Source organism: Solanum pennellii, chromosome 9 (assembly GCF_001406875.1).
Source record: "Solanum pennellii chromosome 9, SPENNV200".
Classification (NCBI taxonomy): domain Eukaryota; kingdom Viridiplantae; phylum Streptophyta; class Magnoliopsida; order Solanales; family Solanaceae; genus Solanum; species Solanum pennellii.
This window is the reverse complement of record NC_028645.1, coordinates 52,775,317-52,785,380: the sequence shown is the minus strand read 5'-3', so window position 1 is coordinate 52,785,380 and position 10,064 is coordinate 52,775,317. Positions and strand designations below refer to the sequence as shown.

General features: G+C 32.6%; 1 pseudogene; it reads right to left on the bottom strand.

The window, feature by feature from the left end:
* LOC114074042 overlaps positions 1–10,064 on the bottom strand; it is a 121,964-nt pseudogene that overhangs the window by 16,563 nt on the left and 95,337 nt on the right.

The following is a 10,064-nucleotide window of genomic DNA, read 5'->3' as shown; positions in this document are numbered from 1 at the left end:
CTTCTTGTTGTTTTGTGGAGTGCAGCAAGTGCACCAGTGACTTCGACTCGTCCGCAACTCTAGCCAGTCTTCAGCACGTCAGATTTCAGGGTGAGCTATTGTTCCTAGCTCGGACTGGATTCTCTTATTCACGTCTTGATGTCTTGAAGTTCGGACATGGACCATCGTTTTACTTATTTTAGTTTCTTAAATACTCTTAGAATTAGAAATTTGAGGATAGATGTTCTTGATGTGATGACTTCCAGATCTTGGGGATGATAAGGATTATATTTTAGAAATTATTTAATTGATTTCGTTAATGAGTTTGAATCTTCCACATTTTATTTACTATTCAAGATTTATATACTGGTAAACGTTGGGGTTTAGATTGTTGGTTCGCTCACCTAGTAAGATAAGTGTGGGTGCCACTCGCGGCTCGTTTTGGGTCGTGACACTATGTTTAAAAAATCTTACTGATTCCAACAAACTTTGCAAAAACACGAAGTTACAAAAGTATAATGAATCAGTGAAGAACAGAAGAAGAAAACTTAATTCACAAATCTAAAAAGTATAAGACATACCAGAATCTGGAAAAACAGAAAGAAGATCGAGCACACTGAATGCAGAGTGTCCCCTTAAGGAAATTATTCCCCTCAAGTATCCGAGGTTTGATTTGGAATATGTCCTCCCGGGATAGAACGATCTTAATCACCAGTGTATTGATAACCAAAACGTTGGTGTCAGCGAGCCAGTCAACGACAGTAAAGTACACTTAGAATACTAGATTTAGTAGTAGTAGAAGAATTTCATAAAATTTGTCTCTTTAAAATGAGGAGGTCCCTCAATTTATAGAAAACAAAGGGTAGTGTGAAAAGTTCTTATTGTGCCTTACTGGAGAAGTCACAAACCTTTGGAAAAGTCACAATCTTTTGGAAAGGTCGTCACCTTTTTATAAAAGTCAAAATTTTCAGAAAATCGCAACCTTTCATATAACTCGCAACTCTTTATTTTCGATTCACACCTTTATAACCCAATAGTTTTGTCAAAATATTTTTTTCACACACTGGAGTTTGCAACGTAGAGAGAATTATCACATTTAAGGAAAAAGTTTGAATACCTTCTTCTGTAAAGACTTTTTCTCCTCGTTTTCTAACCTTAATTCGCCTAGATTTGATTATTTTACTCAATTTCGCATTAGATTCAGATACACAACACATGTAAACAAGAATCTACTCATAAACGACTCCAAAATTTACATAATTTCTTAAGAGCTCAACGATTCCATCCTAATTCAAGAATGAAATCCAATTCCAAGGACGCAATTCAAGAGCATTAGATTTTCAACTTTGTAGAACGAGTTTCGCTGAAGTAAACATTATGTGTGTGTGGGTGAACAAAACCAACACTATGGAAGCTTACTTACCTGAAAGAACCATTTTGAAGAAATTAAAGGAAAATCTTGGAAAAAGAACCCTAGCCCTAGCGTTTCTTGAATTCCTTGGTCGTAGAATTTTTGGAGTGGATGAGTGAATTTGATTTATGAAAACTGATTTTTCTATATGTTAAGGGAAATTTACATACATCCTAAGTGTTTTTAGGACTAAAATACCTGTGAATAAATAAAACTAGTTGGGAGTCCAAATAATAATTTCAGTAGACAATGAGGTTCGTATTGGCTGCGTAACATGGAGCCACGTGGATTTGATGCCACGTTTGAGCGTCAATCAGTCATAATGTTTTACGAAGAGCACAAAATTAAAAACTCAGTGGCATTGGAAAGACAAGTTAAAGAACTTCCTTTGGTTATGTGGTAGCCTACCTAAATCATTCTGTAATAAGAGTTTTGATCGTTTGAAATTGACCCAAAACTCCTAACTTAACCATAACTTGCAAAATTTATGATTTTACTATTTCCAATTAGTTATATTTGTAACTCAAGGTGCTACATGTATTGATCATAACACTTAAGAAATTTTAAATTTCTCGGTAAAATCTTACTCACAGCGAAGGGTGGTTCGAGTCTTAGCCCAAAAATTTTTGGGGTGTGACATGAGCTATTGGTTGTCTGTCGATTTTGCATACTTGAGTTTTCTATATATTTATGGTATCTTTGGGAACTTTTTCCAACCAGATAAGTTGTAGTATTTGTAGAGACTTGCGGATATACTTTGGTAATCTTCTATGTTTTCATTTATAGCCTTGTCGACTTATCGTATTTATAATTTTATTTGCAACATTGTCAGTTTGCTAGTTCTCATTAGTTAAGTTTGTGTTGTTGGTCTTTTTCATTATCTTTCATTTTGTTGTGACCTTGCCAGTCTCATTATCTTGTTTCTGCTGGTTGAGTTGATTACCTCACCACCTTATCGTTGTCTTGAGTAAGAAAGAAAACAAGTGATTTCCTAGGAATATAGTTGTTTACCACTGCTCTATGCAAGAAACTTTTGAATATTCCATTTGGTAGCGCCTGCAAAAAGTAAAACACCAAATATGTTTTAGCACCACATGATATCCGAAAGACATTATATTCATGTTGTACATACGTCCTAAGCCCTCATCATGTATATTATTGCACATCATGTGAAAAGGCTCTTATATTATTTGTGTTATGAATATGTATTATTTGTCTAATTGTCTTTGTTTTTATGACTTAAATGGAGTACATAAGCTTATTATATAGTTCAATTGTGTAAATTTTCTTACCATAAATGTGTCACCTACGTTACCACAAAAGAATTGTAATTTGGATTGATGGAATTCCATTCGTTATCCACAAAAACTTGAAGTCCGCTAACACAATCTTGTGGAGAATGGTTAATGATTTTGTCATAATGAGGCCATGTTCCTGATGTGAGCTCTGGATTTTGACATGGCGAATAGTAGTTGATTTTCATTGGATTCATTGTCTTTGAAAAAATATTTGAAGTGGTCCTTCTGTGCGCGTACACTCATCCCTAAGACCTCCATGATACTAAGAGAAAGTGTGCTCATGGAATTGAAATATTCTTGATAAATCTTCCTGTGTAATTAAAAGGGATAAAGTTAATCTGTTTACTTAATAAAAAATAGAAAAATATATATTCCATTGATTTCAATTTGTACCAGAATTCCCAATTTTATGGTTTTAAACATGTCATCTAAACAAGTTGAAATTATAGAGTTACAAAAAAGAAGAAGAAAAAAATTATTAATTTGTGGAAACCGACTGAAAAGAAAAGTAATACACCCTCCGTTCCATTTTACTAGAATATGTATCCGTGCATTGCGCCGATATTTTTTTCACGACCCAAAAAATGGACGTGATGGCACTCATCGTATCCCACCAAGACAAGTCATCCTAAAACTCAACCATTACAATAAAATGCGGAAATTTCAGAATCAATTCAAAACACCCCCAATATCTGGTTGTCACGTATATAAGCCTCTAAAGTATTACAATTGATTCAAAAGAAACGCTAGTCTCAAATGAACATGTTTTTAGAATAGAACAAGGTCATAACTAACGAGAAAGAAAATTCACTGAGATGTCAAACAACTACCTCACAAATCTCCAAGAAGCCTCAGACAAGGAGAAGAGAAATATCACAAAGTCCGGGCTAATAACCTACAAAACAATCGTAGTAGAAACGGGTGAGAACTAACCACACGTACCCAGCAAAAACTTCTAAACACAATCTAAGGGGATAAAATACGAGTACTCCTCACACACCAACCGAACCTCCACAACTACAAACTGCATAAAAATCAGCCCAACCTAACAGTTCACAATTTTCACAGCATCCAGCTCATCAAAATCATTTTAACAAATTACACATCCTCAACTACAAACTCAATATTTAACAATCACAACTTTCACAAAAAGGCACTCACAATATAAGCAACATATAAGATCAAGTTCGTCAATTAGAGGTAATCAAATATCAAGTACTTCCCAACAACCAATAAAACACATAATCATCAAGAATGAAGAATGTCATGGGATGCAATGCAATATGACACCATGAAGTGATATGCCTCAGAATACCAATTTTTTTCTCAACCGTATATACATGATACTCCTCGGAAATACATCGAGAGTTCATGACCCATGGGGGACTCGTGAGGTCCATATACCGATATGGACAATCTCCACATGTCTGTGCGAACGATCTCAACGCATTATCATAAATCAAACAAATTTCGGACTGACGATCTCCATGTGCCCAAATCATAATCATAACTTTTCTATCGCACGAACGATCTCCACATTCCCGAATAATCATAACTCGATCTCAACACGGACGATCTCCACGTGTTAGACCTTTACTCAAATCCAATCTCATTTCATTCATGTGCACAATATGATATCAAATAAAAGAGATGATGCAACATCTCAATAATACCTATGTTGCTATGACATAAAATCACCTCAATTATCACAATTATACGGTTCAGTAAAGAACACAATCACACATAATAAATGAAAATCAACAATATATTAGTTAATGCCCATATGTTTTTGCATTCTTGCATTATAATCCACATTCTATTGTAATAAATCTTCCCATTATAAAATTGGTACTCGTATCATTCTCAACACATTACATACAAACAAACAATCATATTGTCTTTTATTATCCCCTTTTATCGTTAAATTTAATCAAGGTGGACAAGTCAACCCTTCAAAATCTCATTACTCCCAAACACATACCACTAGGAAATACACGCATTCCATACACTTAGCAAGAGTTTAGAAATCCACTTGCCTCAAAATTCGAACAATCCTTTCGAGACTTGAGTCTTTCCTTTTTGTTGTGCTTCCAACCCAAGCAATCTATTTATATTAATAATGACCATATGATTTTGAAACTAACAACACTCATATGTCTATATGTCTAACCTAGACCCATAAAAAATCACCCAAATTTATAATCAACTTCTTAAATCTTGAGGTCAATTGTTAATAAACATGTCAACCCTTTAAATTTTCTACAAATTTCAAGTCCAGGACTAAGTTTCAATTTCTCTGAATATCATAAATCTAATGATCTTCATACAATACTATTTGACTAGATATTTAACTAGATATATGAATAGAATGAAACTTACTTAATACTATCTTAGCGATAAGGAAGATCCAACAATTTTTAAACCACGAAAAATAATATTAAAACCATTAAAATCTGCATACTATCACATAAAACTTAGTTGAAGTTATCCCTCGCAGTGATTGTTTAATCATTGCTAATCATTTGCTATTATTAGCATATTATTTTTCATGCATAAGTTAGATGCTCTTAGGTTTTATTTAATTTTATTATTATTAATAATAATATTTTTCAACTCAACCTTAAATTGTCGTACACATATTGACTGCATAACTCAATCGACTAACAATTTCATTACTGCATATTCCATTCCTAATTCCTAATTATAATACTAAAAAGGTCAATCATTGCTCAATCATCATGCAATTAATAGCCATTAACAATTTTCCACCAAAAAAATGTTAGCATAGGTTATTCAAATCCAATTTCTTTTCTTTTTCTTTCAAAGCCAACTTTATTATTATAATAATAATATGAGACTATTCATTCATATATACAATACAAGATTATGTTTGGATTGCCTTGGAATTTGGCCGGTAATTTTGAATTTGCCAAGGTGATTGTCGCCGCTTCTGTTTTCCCAAGTTTTGTTTTCTTCTTATATTGTTTAGTCTAAAATTATTAAACCCTACTAACATACTTTTAAAACATGGGTCAAATAGTATAGAATATTAAATAAATTATTAAAATTATATTCACAAATTAAATAACCATAGTTAAACAAGCAATTCAAAATTCCAATTAAAATTTTACGGAAAGGGACCTTTATTAAAGAGACATAACTAGTTTTCAGAATGTCCTAGCGGGTCATTACATCATCCACCACTAAAAATCATGTTTGTCCTCAAACATAAAGAAGAAGAACTAATAACAATTGACACTACCAAACACCTGAGGTATAATTTTCAGAGTCAATGATTATCGCTCAAAGTGAGTTCCTCCATAAGACCATTTCATCAAGATCAATCACTGAAAACTGAACTTTCGAATAAAACTTTAAAATATCTACAAATCAAGAGTGATTATTAAGTCATATTTTAACCCAAGAACTCAATCTAAAGTGGAAACTATTGGACCGTAATACAACCATTATGACGAATCTTTTATGGCATAATTTAGATAGCATTTTGAATCGATACCGGCTAACCAAAAGTGACTCTTCATCAATCATTAAACACTCATAATATACACACTATCACAAAATTTATTAAGATTTCCTTTTCACAATTCTATTTTTGTTCGAGAAGTTATAAAAATATGATCTTTAAACATATTGTACTCATCAAGGATAATCAATATCATCTAATGCAAAGAAGAAAGTGATCGAGTAACCCCCCAAAAAGCAAGACAATTCAAAATGCAGAGCCTCTAACAACACTATTAGACAATTGCACTCTTCATAGTAACTCTTACATAAGTTCTCATAAGCAAGATTGTGCGTGTAAAATGACTTGTATACTTTAACTATCTCAGCCAACACCAAATCTATCATCACTGAAATTGCCAAGTCTGTCCAAGGATGTCACCCTACCAAGAGTACAATCACAGGATCGGTACACCCGATCCACCACTAAGAATCCACCCATAGATGTGAAAACACGCGTAATATAATCAATGAATCATACTCTAAATAGTGTTTAGTACGAGGAAGGTGGTCACATAAGAATATATGGAATCAAGGTTGAATGACACTAAATACTTCTTCCAAAATTCCCATATACAATATTTACATTCGGTTGACTCCATCTCTTTGATTTTTAGCTACCTACAATCCATCAATCTGGTCCCATTTATCAAACTCCACATGCTCCAAACAACTCATATATGAAACATTCTTAATACTAACAGAACATCATAACCACACAAGCCATCAACTTTACTTTCAAACCGTCACTAGTATCAAAGTCTTCTTAGAAAATACATTATCGCCTTCAAAAGTTCCAAACTATGTCTCTCCCTCTTTTCATGCAAGTATTTCATGATAAATATGGATCCCACCCAAGGCTGATAACAGAAATTTTAAAATTGATTGAACAATTTCATTGAGATATTGAATCACGCACAATATCAACTTCACTCAGTCTTTCACATACAGTATTCCAACTACCATTCCAAACCTTCACATACCATATGCTAAAACTCAGAGAAATCCCTAATCATTCTAATAAACATATACTATAAGCACAAAAACTCTACTCACCTTTTAATGCCTACGTGACACATCATGACAGCCTATATCGTCCCATCAATAAAGTAATTTCAATAGCTTCAAAATTCTCATTAACCTTATAGAACTATAAGTCCACACTGTTTAACATCCATAAGTTAGCTATCCTATTTCGAACAATCTAACTCGACATAACCACATAGAATCTTTTACACATCATTATTTGTAACCCAAACCAAAACTCAATCCTTATAAAAGCAGATGATAAAATCCTAGTAAGTCTATACCGAACAAATTCATATCCATAGTCATGTTTGAACTCATAAGTGAAAATTTATACAACATTCAACTTCAAACCTTGGGTCTATATGAGAGGTATTCTTCTTTCACCTCTCTTAAATTCTTTCCATGACGCAAAATTCAAACATCTTTAACTCGTTTATATACCAAATTCTTGTTCCCTTCGCTAACCTGCTTACCAGTCTTATTCTTTTGACCAACAACCCATGAAATTTCTCCTTATACTCTAAACTAATACTTCAAGTGAAACATTTCCTTAGTTCTATGTAAATAAAAAGTAACCAAATTTACTCAAATTATGCAAAAGTCCTTTCAAAAGCTCAATAATCAATGTGATCAATCATTTCTTACCTTACTAATCCATACCTAGACAAAACATATTATCACAAATATAAACTCATCATGAAAAACTTGATGTTTTTTCCCAATCATGTACCACAATTCCATTATCTATCAACATTAGCTCATAAATTGGATATTTTTACGAGTTTATGTATCTTGACTTATCATTAATCGCCTCTCCATCGACCTTATCGTATCCTTCGCTAAAAAATTAATTAAACCATACTTATTATAGAATCAAATCCACAAAAGATCTTTTCATCACACTCGAGCTGAACGTGTGTAGGTTTCTTTCTCAAATCTAATCAAGCAATTTTTAACTAATATGAAATAATGTAACCCTATCACCATAACTATAGGAAAACAGATAGAACCACATGTCTCTTGATCCAATTTTCAACCCTTTAATACATATTTTTAGCCCTTGCAATCAAAATAATTATTCTTGTTCTTACCTCTTTCCGAACGCTATACTTCATCTCATACTTCTTTTTCATTATGACTCTATTCCTTTAAGTTTTATTCGAGCGGTGTCCCCGCATCTCTTTAAAAAAATTCATAAAATCACGTCACTCACCAAATACTAGAAATCCACAACCTTAGATACTCACAAGTCCTTATTACCATACAATGATTGTTTAACCAACAATCCTTATTATATAGTTGCATTCCAATCATAATTTATTCTAAAATCTTATTACCACCTTGCTTAGTTAGCCTCTGCCATCATCATAGATTTAACCTCACCATCAACATGACATCTCAAACTGTAACGACCCATTTGGTCGTTTTGAGAGTTAAAGCCTTGTGTTTCATAAAATATTTTTAGTTAGATTCTAAATGGGTATTTTGAACTATTTCATAATTATAATTATGAAATTGGTGGGGTNTTTGAGAGTTAAAGCCTTGTGTTTCATAAAATATTTTTCGTTAGATTCTAAATGGGTATTTTGAACTATTTCATAATTATAATTATGAAATTGGTGGGATAGTTTTAATAATTTATTTAGTTAGTGGTTAGAGAAAATAATATTAAAACTAATAGTGGAGCACTTTTACTATTTTTATATCAAGCAAATATAATAATTAGGGTACTAGAAAAATCAGTAGGAGAAAGAAAGAGAAAGTAGGCGCTCGGCATCACAAAACGACTACCTTCAGGTAAGAGGCGACGAACTTTAAATTATGCTATACATATTGATTGGTGAGAGGAATGCATATTATTATACTGTAATAATAATTGCATGTAATTTCAACCAATTGCTTATAACTTAGTGCTATTTAGTTATGGCAGAATGTAATAAAATTATAATAAAAAAGAAAATTTAAGATTGAGGTGTATACTAATGGTAAGAAATCATCATATATCAATTATATAATATTAGTAGTGTACTGTTGAAATTGAGGAATAGATTATGTTAGTGCAGTTTGAGGTTGTGCATTATGCCACATAAGGATCAGTTATAGTTTAGGTTTCATGAAGTATCGCTACTGATTTCGTAATCAGTTGCTTTAGGATTTGAATGTTTATCATTATTTTTTTTTAGCTATCATATTATAAAATAAATTTTAGCATATTGAGATAGTTAATTAAATATTAGTGTAATGATATAATATATATGAATACCCTTAAAGTGATGTTAATGGGAGGAATTAAGATCTACCCTAGGTTTGAATTTTGGAAAATTGATTATATAATTAGGTGAATTTTTAGGTCTAGGCTAAACATAGACTAAATTGAGTGTTTATAGACTCGTTAACTTACAAATTGTGCATATATATACTTGATAGATTGGAAAGGTTCGGAGACAATAAGGAAAGGAAAGGCATTGGAGAAGTAGTTACTTGACTTCAATTCTTCGGTGGAGGTAGGTTATGGTTTATGCTATTTCATAGTAAACTCTTAATAGCGAATGATATGTATTGGATAGTATTGTAAAGTCTTCTATATGCTAAATTGTATGCTTGCATGATGTGATTATGTAATTGTAGTGGGTTGTAAAGATGAGGCTGTGAATCTTAAACCTTAAATTCACTTTGTTAATGATGATGCCTTGGTATAAAAGAAGGCTTGATGAACTAAAAGATTGAGGGTAATGGATCGGGTGTCACGTTCCGACACCAGGATAGTAGTGGATCGGAGTGTCACGTTCCGACACCAGGATAGTAGTGGATCGGAGTGTCACGTT